This window comes from Triturus cristatus, chromosome 4_1 (assembly GCF_964204655.1).
Source record: "Triturus cristatus chromosome 4_1, aTriCri1.1, whole genome shotgun sequence".
NCBI classification, from domain to species: Eukaryota; Metazoa; Chordata; class Amphibia; order Caudata; family Salamandridae; genus Triturus; species Triturus cristatus.
In genome coordinates, this window is record NC_140585.1 from 1273273300 (window position 1) to 1273285286 (window position 11987).

At 40.0% G+C, this 11987-nt stretch overlaps 1 long non-coding RNA gene across 1 annotated transcript; it reads left to right on the forward strand.

Annotated features, from left to right (window-relative positions):
• The first annotated feature begins 852 nt into the window (after positions 1 to 852).
• On the forward strand, positions 853 to 2379 carry LOC146856568 (uncharacterized). The gene is made up of 2 exons (XR_014980968.1): positions 853 to 1233; positions 1945 to 2379. It is a non-coding gene; the product is annotated as an uncharacterized LOC146856568 (long non-coding RNA).
• Positions 2380 to 11987: the final 9608 nt, after the last annotated feature.

The following is an 11987-nucleotide window of genomic DNA, read 5'->3' on the forward strand; positions in this document are numbered from 1 at the left end:
TGAGTGCAAATCACAGACAGGTGAAAACCAACTGAAACCCATTTAAACACACCCAGAATGAGCCAGCACTGTTCACAATGGCAGGGATTTACCTGATGGCGAGGAGGATGAGGCTGCAGGCTGCCGCACAGAGACGGAGGCGAATGAATGAGCGCATCTTCAGAGTCCGCATAACTTTGCTAGGCCAGCAAGAGGATGAGATATACGACAAGTATAGGCTCAATGCAGCAATGATCCATGATCTAATCAATGAATTGGACCCCATAATGCAACGACAGACACGTAGGACCAATGCCATCCCAACGCATGTGCAGGTCCTATGTTGCCTACACCTTCTGGCGTCAGGCAGTTTTCAGGGGGTCATTGCTGTTGCGGGAGGTGTGTCACAAAGCGCACTTTCAAGAATATTGAAAGCATTCCTTGATGCCATGATGGCCGTGATCGGGTCTCATATCAAGTTCCCTACCACCGCGCTTGACCTTGCAAAAACCAAACAGGAGTTCTACCAGATAGCTCGTTTCCCACATGTTTTGGGTTGTATTGATTGCACCCACGTTGCAATATGTCCCCCTGCAACACAGGAATATATATATAGAAATAGGAAATGTTACCATTCCCTCAATATTCAGGTCGTTTGCAATGCCAAAAACATTATCACTGACATTGTTGCGCAATTTCCAGGGAGTGCACATGACTCTTATATCTTCAGGCAAAGTGGCATACACACCCGTCTTGTCAGGGGAGAATTTGGAGAGGGACATCTGCTTGGTAAATATGTGTTATAGTTTATCACTGTCATTGTACGTATGTCAATGTGAAGCTGCCACTGACTCTTTGCTCCATTACATGTAGGTGACAGCGCATACGCCTTGCGTAATTACCTAATGACGCCTTACCTCAATCCCACAACTGCCAATCAACAGAGGTACAATGCAGCACATATTTCGACAAGGAACATCATAGAGCGCACATTTGGGCTGTTGAAGAGCCGATTCAGATGTCTACATAAGACCGGTGGAGCACTGAAGTACAACCCTGAACAATGCTGCAAGATAGTAGCGGCATGTGCCATGCTGCACAACATAGCGACAAGGGGAGGAATGGACATCGAGGTGTCTGACAGCGATTCGGAGGATGGGAACCAGCAAGTGCCACAACACCATGCAGCACAAGGGGCAGGCGCAGCAGAAGGGCGTAGGAGAAGATTTGACATCACACAAAATTATTTCTGAGGTGAGTAATGATGACACAGAAACTGACTATTGCTATCAAAGTATTCTTTAATTAAATAAAATTGCCATGAGTGTTCAAGCACACTTGTAATCTGACCAGTGCAATGGACATAAGTGGTTTGCAAATGTCAATTCACTTGTCAGTCTGTGAAAAGTCAAATCCAAATAAATGGTTACGTCACCATAGTGGAATGCCCTTGTACATGCCAGTCTAGCGCTTTTTCCCACGAACACCCAGACGCCTGTCAGACCCAGCATTGTCATCCGTTATGTTGGAAGCGGCGGGGGTACTGCTGCGTGTGTTGCGTCTTCCTGCAGTGCGGACTGGAACTGCCACACTACTTAGGCTTGAGCCACCCTCACTACCCTCTTCGGGCGTCGAATTGTTGGCCGCAATTGTGGAAGCATTTAGCAAATCAACTGCATTGGTGACCTGGTCCAGTGCTTTAGCCACATCGCCGCTCCAATGGCACATTTCAGTTTGCATGGTCACAGACCTACGCGCCAGCAGTGCAGTTGTCGTGGCCAATCTATTGTTTGATTTAGCAAACATTTTCAATTGCAGCATTAGTTGACGATGCTGTCTCTTCTGGGATACATTTCCCTCATGCATCACCTTGCTCAGTTGCTGCACACTTTCTGACAGTACTGCTATGTTGCTAGCCATCTTGCCAACTTGCAATTGTACTAATCGTGTGTTTTTTGTCTGCAGGCGCTGCATACGGAGCATCTGTCCCTCAAGACCACCCCAGACATCACTTGGTTGCTCCTCCTGCTGTGTCCTGAGTGCTCTTCCTCTCCTACGCCGGGCTCTGTGATTAGTTCTGGGGACCTGTGGTTGTGTTTTTGTGATGGAAGTTGTCTGGCCATGGCTGCCACCTGGTGTTGCATCAGCCTCATCATCTTCACACTCCATGGTGACTAGGGATGGAACAGTAGCCCTGCGTGACTTTGTTGGACGTGAGGGATTTATTTGCACCACAGGTGTGTCCATCTGTTCACCTGCGCTGGTGTCCTGCATGTCTGGGGAATCGCTATCCACATCTTCTACACGTTGCGCATCTGTGAGGTGAAACAGTGCAACACTGTATTATTTCATGTCTGTGATATTAATTGCACAGTAATAAATATCTGCCTTTGTAAATGATTTTATACTCTATTAAGCTTTTTTGGGTTGTTACTCTGAGATTTGACATTTTAACTGCTTGACCTGACTACATCTCCCATAATGCCCCTCACCTACTGAACGCATTGTGTACTGGATGTTCAGGGTCTGCACTTGGGCTGTACTGTGGTCGAGTTCTACCTTTACATTTTGTAACACTAAGAAAACATACATTCATCTTACCTTCAGATGTGTTTGCTGCTCCGGACGTGTCCAGCTGGGTCACACCAACAACAGCTTCTGGCTGGATGGTGGATTCAATCAAGTCCTCCATGGGAGTGTTCCCAGTGTCTGTTGGTGTTCCCCCTCCTGTCTTCTTTGCCTCCTTCAGGCGGTCAGCTATGCGCACCTTAGCCCGACTGCGCAAGTCGTACCATCGTTTTTTGAGTTCTTCAATGGTGCGGTGTGTCACCCCAATGGCATTGACCCTGTTTTGGATCCGGAGCCAGATTTTCCTTTTCTCCTGCTCTGCCACTTTCAATGATGCCTTTCCAAACAGCTTGTCATGGCTGTGAACTACTCCCTCAATGAGGGTGTCAATTTCTTTTTCTGCAAATTTAATTTTGCGTTTCCTGCCTGTTTGGCTCTCCTCTGCTGTTTGTGAGGCTTCCATTTGATATCACAAGTTTCTCTTCTGTCTCTGTCACACTCCTGTTCTGCTCCCAGAGCCAGCTCCCTCCTCTCCCTGACACTGTGCACTGGAAATGAGGCTGGTGCTGCTCACTTCCTGGTTGTGATGTCATCAGGATGCATCAAAAAGCGACTTCGGTATTAGCTATTTCGCTAATTGCGAAATCGCTAATAGCGAGTTCGCAAATGCCGAAATCGCAATTTATTTAGCGATTTTTAGCGATTCGCAATATTCTCGCAATGTTTTTGTTGCATCGTGTTTTGCGAGTCTTTATTTGCGAATCCTTAAAATTCGCAAATAAGGACTCGCAAACTCTCTTTTTGATGCATGTGCCTGTAAGAGCAGTATTTTCTCAAATGGATGACAATGGTGATGAAATAACCATTTCATTTGCCTCTCGTTCCCTTTCACCATCTGAGGAGAAATACTCCGTAATAGAAAAAGAAATGTTAGCCACAATATCGGCAATGGAAAAATTTAGACAATTTGTATGGGGTTCCAGTTTTACACTTCGTACAGATCACAAACCTCTACTTAAAGTATTAACCTCTGAAGGCATATTCAAGGCCACACCCAGAATAGCCAAAATGAGTTTGAAACTTCTTTATTTTAATTATAATGTAGAATATTTACCTGGGAAAAGGAACCAAGTAGCAGACTATTTGAGCAGATCACCATTACCTTATGAAAGTTTTGAAAAAAATGATTGGGATGAATTCAATGTAGCAGCAGTTTATGATGGAACTTGTGCTATCTCTAAAGAAGAATGGGACAGTGAATATTCGAGAGATTAAATTTTTAAAAACACCTCACAATTCATAACTAAAGGTTGGCCTGTCAAGAACAATAATCAAGGTGATTTAAGAGCGCTTTGGGAAATACAATGTGAACTGTCTATTGATAATTCTGGTTATATTTGCAGAGCGGATAGAATTATAGTACCCTCAAACTTGAGATCAAGAATTTTAGAACTGAATCACGAAGGTCATCTCAGCATTTCTAAACTAAAAAGTAAATTGAAATTGTCTTATTGGTGGCCAGGTATTGATCGAGATGCTGAGAGATTTGTAAGAGATTGTTCCATCTGTCAAGATTCTGATAAGTCATTACGTGTATTAAGACCCACCCTGGGCACCAAATCACTTCCCAATGGGCTATGGGAAAATCTAAGCATAGATTGGTTGGGTCCTATCGAGGAGAATGATGGTTGCCATAAGTATATCTTGGTTGTTATTGATGACTTTTCGAAATGGCCAGAAATTGAAATTAATGAGACATGTGACACTAAACATACTATTACATTTTTGGAAAACATATTTTTAAGAGAAGGAATTCCTAAAATGATACGCAGCGACAATGGTCCACAATTTTCTTCTGAGAAGTTCAAACATTTTTTGGAAAGGAATGGAATTTGTGAGAAGAAAACCCCTGTATACAACCCTGCAAGTAATGGCATTGTTGAAAGATTCAACAGGGTTATTATGGGAAGTGTACAAGGCTCGTTAAAAGCTGGTAAATGCTGGAAAAAAGAACTTTTTAGCACAGTTTGGGCATATAGAATCACTCCAACTGGCACAGGATATAGTCCTTTTAGAATATTACGTTGCAGAGAACCATTTTGTAAAGATAATGTAGCATGGTCTAACATGAAAACTTATGGAAAATGGTCACCTGCATTAGTCAGAGCCAATCTAAGGAAAGTGCATGATACTTACAAAATTAATTTTGACAAAACTCATCACACCTCTAATTGTTCATTAAATGTTGGGGATTGGGTTAAAGTTAAATTGGCCACCAAGGTGAGAAAAGGTCAAAGCTAATTTTCTACACCTTTACAGGTAGTCACCACGTATTCTAGACCTGCCAAGTTAAGTGATGGGAAAATTTGGCATTACAATAGACTTTCAAAATGTGGTACTTCAAGTAAAATCAATGATCCTATAAGAATCAGTTCAGATCTGAATTGGTTGTGGGATGAAGTTCCTGGTCTTGATGTCAGTGATGTGAGAAATAATGTGACACAATCCAAAAGTGCATCCTCCAATGATGGTGCTGGAACATCAAGTGGTGTGAGGAGAACAACACGAGCTGGTAGAGCAATTATTATGCAGATGAAATACCAAAACTATATTGTGCATAATGAAAGAAGGGAAATGGGCTGCTCGTGAAACCTGTTACTCATAGACCTATTTTTCCTATTTAAGTCTATATTTATGTCTTTTCTGTTTAAGAATTATTAAGAACAATACTATGTATAACTTTTAGCTTTTGTATTGACACTTTGTAACTTATTTTAACTTATGTCATGTTGTTCTGTAAAAGAGGGAGATGTGGTATCTTGGTCATCACCGTGACATTACCTTAGTTACTGTTACCAGATACTCATCAAGGTTCTAGATTGTTGTGTGAGACATGCAGTTACAGAGAGAAGCTGTCAGGAAAGGATGTACCTGCTTACTCCAATAAACTACCTTCCACACTAATCTCTTCTTGAATAGTTACTACAGAGGCCCTAGCGATTAAAGGAGACTTTGGACTGTTCCACTTAAATCTGTGTGGATGCCCATTCAAAGTCGCCACCGACTATCAGCTGCTTGTCTCCCCCTTCAAAGGAATTGTGCCGCATCCTCCTCCTGGATTGAATGGTGGGCCATGGAGTACCATTTCACCATTGTTTGCAGGCCAGGAGTGAAAAAACCAACAGACTCCCTCTAACAACATCCTTCCCCTCAAGAGAAAGAGTCAGCGAATGATGTTGCACAGACAGAAGATTAGGTGCTACACGTGAGCAAATATGAGTGCCCTAAAGTGCTGGCCATCACTGAAGACAGCACAGCAACATCAGAGGACGAGGTACTCCAGGACTTAATTTACATTACCAAGGGGGACATAGAAGAATTACCTCCAAGATGCCAATCAGTGGGTAGCCACTGCCTAGAAGAGACTATCACATCTATGGCGGGTCAGGAAGGAGCTGATTGTAATGCCAGATGAACTTCAGATAGTCTTGCCTGCTTCGCTGTGCCAAAGAGTGATTGAGCTGGTGCATTCCGGCAATCAAGGAGCATCAAAAATGAAAGCCCATCTAGGGCAAAAGGTATGGTTCTAGAGGCTCGATGGTATATTGAGGAACTGTGTGACATGCCAACTCACGAGTGGGGCGAAGCCCCCACTCCAGTGGCTACCATAGAGCACTATGTTGTCCCTTGGTCACAAGTCAAACCTTGACTTCAGCAGGTTTCCAGATGGGTGCCTTACAATGGCATTGATGGGCAGGCACTCAAATTACTCCACAGTGGAACTGGTCAAATCCACAGCATTCGCTAAGATCAGCCCTTTGCTGGAGAACGTTTTTGCTCTGTTTGGCATCCCAGAAGAAATAAGGACAGAAACCGGACCCCCGTTCCAAGGGGCAGAGTTCAAAGAATTCCTGAAGCACTTCGGAATCCAACACCAGAAAATAACACTACAATGGCCTCAAGCCAGCGGCAATGTAGGGCACTTCATAAGAATGTTGGACAGGATGCTGCGTGTGGCAGTTGACAAAGGATCAGACTTTGAGCTCAGCCTGCAAAGTGGTGCTTATGATCCCACAAGATTGCAGCAGACGAAATCATTCAGAAAAGAAAAGCCTGGACATCACTGATACTCCCAGTGGACCAGGTGCTGCTCGGTGATCTGCACTGCGGGTCGAAATTCCACACCCCCTACAAGGGGTGACAATGGATAGTCACACCCATGAAAAGCACCTTGATATTAACCCACCGTGGCCATGAGACAGTCACAAGAAATGTATAATTGTGAAAAAAGGGTATAGAAACACCAGAAGATGAATGCCACACTGACGACTATGAAGTCATCCCACTGAGGGTGCTGAGACACCAATCAGTCACCCAAGAAACACTAGTGGAGCAGCCCACCAAGACAATAAGCAGACCCCAGCACTACCCAATGAGGCAATACCATTGGAAGCCCTGGGTGATCATGAGGTTTAACTTCATCCAGCAATATAATCTCCAACCTAATCCCACTCCCTGCCAACGGATCTGTGACTATGCGTGTCTCACTCAAGGCATCTGTCAAAATGAGCTATTTGGAAACTAACATTTTGGGTAATTTACTGGGCCACCTGGCCCACTTTGCATAACCCCTGGACCTGAGATGCTGCACAAAGCCCTACGGCCCAATGCGGCCAAAGGATATAAATAAACGGAAGTGGGACCATTCGTAGCCCTTCCCAGAGAGCCAAATCTGAGATCATTTGTGGTCCTTCTGAAGTGCGACATCCCCAGGCCAAACACATGTAGCTTAGACACTTTTTAGGTCTGCTACACATGGAAATGCCACTTTTAAGGCAATAAGAGCATTTGAGCATATCATACTTTGAAATGTTTTCCCTAGTTTGATCCCACTGTTAAAGAATTGCGCATTCCATTCTTCATAAACGTTAAATAATCATAAGACTTGCTCGGGGGTAAGAATATTATTGGGGGCATACACTGATGCCACAGAAGACTTCTGTGTTCCCACACTGACAGAACTACATATGCCAGGGTCCATCATGATTAGGCACCTTCCAAATGGAAGCCTTTCCCAATTGGGCCAAGTGACTGGGAGCGATGAGTATACGATTTCATCCTTGATTACAGTTCCCTGACACAACATCGATGTAAAAAATATCGATGTAAAAAATAGAGATGTATAAAATACTGACTTTTACATAAATATAACATAAAAATATAAATATTAAATATATTAAAAATAAGATAAAAAATAGAATAGGTTTAATATACATTTTTAACAAATAAACTTGATTAAAAATAAACACACAAACATAATAATTTATACATATATATTAATTTTAAAACAATTAATAAACTATTATTTTTATTTCATGTTAAAAGCTTAAAATAATATAAATATTAAAAATATATATTAATGATTTAAAATATGAAAAAAAATCTATAACAAATTAAAACATTAAAGTATTAGAAAAATATGTATACTTAAATTGTACAATGCAGTCAGTGCAACAGTAGGGAAACGGTTGGATAGCAAAGGGTAAAAATAACTATTCCCACTCCACTGAGTGCAAAAGTAGGGTAAGTGCTTTATAGCAGAGGAATTAAATTTCCTATTCCCACTCCAGTGAGTGCAACAGTAAGGAAAGTGCTGTATAGCGAAGGGGTAAAAATTACAATTCCAACTCCAGTTAGTACAACAGTAGGGAAAGTGTTGGATAGTGGAGGAGTAGAATTTACTATTCCCGCTCCAGTGGGCGCAGCAGTAGGGAAAGTGTTGGAGAGAGGAGGGGTAAAAATTACTATTCCCACTCCACTAAATTTAACAGTTTGATAAGTGTTGGATAGCGGAGGGGTAAAAAATGTTATTTCCACGCCGGTGGGTGAGTGCAACAGAAGGGAAAGTGTTGGATAGCGGTTGGGTAAAAATTACTATTCCCACTCCAGAGAGTGCAACAGTAGGGAAAGTGTTGGATAGCTGAGAGGTAAAAATTACTGTTCCCACTCCAGTGAGTGCAACAGCAGGGAATGTGCTTGATGGCGGAGAGGTAAAAATTACTATTCCCACTCCAGCGAGTGCAAGATTAAGGAAAGCGTTGGATAGCGAAGAAAAAAAAATTACTATTCACACTCAAACAGTTAAAAAACATTTTTTTAAAAGAAATATTAAAAATAAATAAACAATATTTAAAAATTTAAAAATCCATTATATTAAACATATAAAAAGAACACATATTATAATATTAATTACATTTAACAAAAACCTGCAAATATGATATAAAATAAAATAATAAATAATTATTTTAAACTAGAAAATATTTACAAACGAAAAAATTAACTAAAACATAAATGTATTTATTTTATTTCCTACCCTATAACACCTCACCAATAACAAAGCACTTCAACATTTTTAATTAAATGTATTTCCATAATACATTTAATTAATAAGCAATTAAAAAATAATAAAATAAACTAATAAACATTAATTGACTACACACACTTTAACACTATATTATCCACAATACAGACTAAAATTAAACTATAAAATAATAAAACACAACTAAAACTTATTGTTAAATTAAAAACTATTACTAATAACAACTAATAATTTAATAATTCAATGGATTTAATACCAACCATGTACCGTTTTAAAAGTAAAAACAACACACACAAAAATAAACAATTACCCAAAGTAATTATCAAACTAATAACATTAATTAACAACTATATATTAATTAAATACAAATTACTTCCCACCCTTTACTCCTATAAACCCATAATTGTTTACCCATTAATTAATTAAACATAATTAACAACCAATTATCAATTAATCAATTAAAAGCAATTTTTTTACACCTATAAACACCACAACCCACACCTAAAATTAATTACAAAATCACCATAATTAATAACCAATTAATTAATTATAACTAATCAAAAACAATTATTAATTAATACATTTAAAATAACATACTTTCCAGCCTTTACACCTATAAACTCCACAACACACACCTAAAACTAGTTACAAAATTACCATTATTAATTACCAATTAATTAATTGAAAATAATTAACAACCAATTATTAATTAATTAATAATAAATTACTTAACACATTTAACCAATTACCAATTAATCAATTACAAATAAATTACTTTACACCTATAAACACCACAACACACACCTAAAATTAATTACAAAATCACCATAATTAATTACCAATTAATTCATTATAATTATTCAACAACCAATCATTAATTCATAAATTTAAAATAAAATACTTCCCACCCTTTACACCTATAAACACAACACACACCTAAAATTAGTTACGCAATTACCATAATTAATTACCAAGTAATTAATTGAAAATAATTAACAACCAATTATTAATTAATTAATAATAAATTACTTTACACATTTAACACTATAACATCTCAACTAAACATATATTAATAAATAAAAAGCAATCAATACATGTATTATAATTAAATTACTTTACACCCTATTCCCCTATAAACCCAGAACCCGCTATGGAACGAAAACACAAAATTGATAAACAAAAATTAACTACTATATATTCAACACAGATATTAAAAATACAAACAATTCTTATACAAATAAACCTCATCACATACATATAAAATATATACTAAAATATATAACAGTAATAAAAAAAACTATATTTTTAACAACTATATTTTTGCAAACAATATTAAACTGTTTGAATTTTTTGAAATCAATATTACTTACTTTAAGTTGATATTCTTGACCACGATATTCTTGCTGTCGATATTTCTGAAGCACGATATTAATTACTCAATATTTTTGCAACTCAATATTTTTTACTTGACATTCTGTCTCTGCACCCTTGATTACCACATTGTGGCACTAGCAGCAGGTGCTGCAGCTATCATTGCTACAGTAACTATATAGTCGGTTTATTCATAAAGGTGAGCGATCAAGCAAATAAACAGGGAGGGATGAGCCAGACCCGAACCAACGGTCTGGCTCGGATCTTAGAGCCCGTGCAAGAGCCGAACCCTGAAAATGTTTGGTGTGTAAATCATATGTCAAACTTCACATAAAATATGATAAAGATTCTTCAAAATTCAAAAATGAATAGTTCTTTAACATGTGGGAATTTTGAGATTAATGTCACGTTATAACACAGCACTGAGAAGTAATTATTAAAAGTGATAATATTAAACACAAAATATTGGTGAACTAAGAGGCAAGACAATTGTCATGTGAACAGTGTACATAGCCCAGAGTATTATAGAGCAACATGATTGTTCTATTAAATCAACAGAAGAGGTTTTTGTGCAATTGGTATTCTGAACTCACATGTTTGAAAGTGCTTTTATGCATGATAAAAAACATTTGCCTAAAATCACAAATTTAAGCTAGGAAGCCACGATTAACCAAGTTTTCTGGTTTCACTTTATACAAAGCAGCCAGTAAATGGATATTGATTTATCTTTTCTAACGTTAAGGCTTTGTTTTTACCTCTGAGCATTATTCTACAGTTTTTATTTAGCATAAACTTGGAGCACTTTGCTTGAGCACTAGTTACATTGTATCGCATTCATTGTTTATATGCATGGAGAGATTTAGGGGGTTATTAAGATGGAGGGCGGACTTTCATCCTCCCGCCACCCTAGTGGTGCTGGGACCCGCCGCCAGACGTGCGGCGGTCCCGCACCACTGATCAGGTTGCGACTGCCACCCTGGCAGTCGCATTCTGCAATCCTGACATTGCGGCGGGTGCTGCTGTATGCAGCACCCGCCGCAATGCCAAAATGGCATGTTGTGCATTGCCATGCACAACGTGGCAGGCACCGCATGCCTGCCACCTTGTGCATGACAATTTAGAGGGTACCATAGGTACCCCCCAAGTGCAGCCCCCCACCCACCCGGGGGCCCGCAACGGGCCCCCAAAGCAATTCCCCGCCAGCCTTTCCATGGCAGCATCGCCACCATGGAAAGGCCTTTGAAAACACACATCCTAATTTGGATGACAGTGCCACCATATTAAGGCCCCAGTCCGCCCGGCTGGCAATCGGAATGATTGCCGACCGGCGGAAAAGCAGCGGACGTACTTTGCATCCGCTGCGATACCCCCCGTCATTATTATATGGCGGGGGTAAATCGGGTTGGGATGACGGGAGGATCGCCACTGCCGAGCCGGCGGTGGCGATCCACCCACCATCCTAATCACCCCCTAAGTGATTTGCCCAGAATCACAGGATGTTGAGCCGACGCCCAGACTCAAATCTTGTTCTCCAGTTTCTAAGCCGGAAGTTCTGACCCTAAGGCCACATCCAGGGTAGAGAGAGGGAGGAGAACAGAAACCACATGAAAGCTCGACTGGTTATGAGCTCGAAGTTCCAACAGGACCTTGAGATGAGCCAGGGTTCAGGCTTTGTTTGAGCTTTCAATGG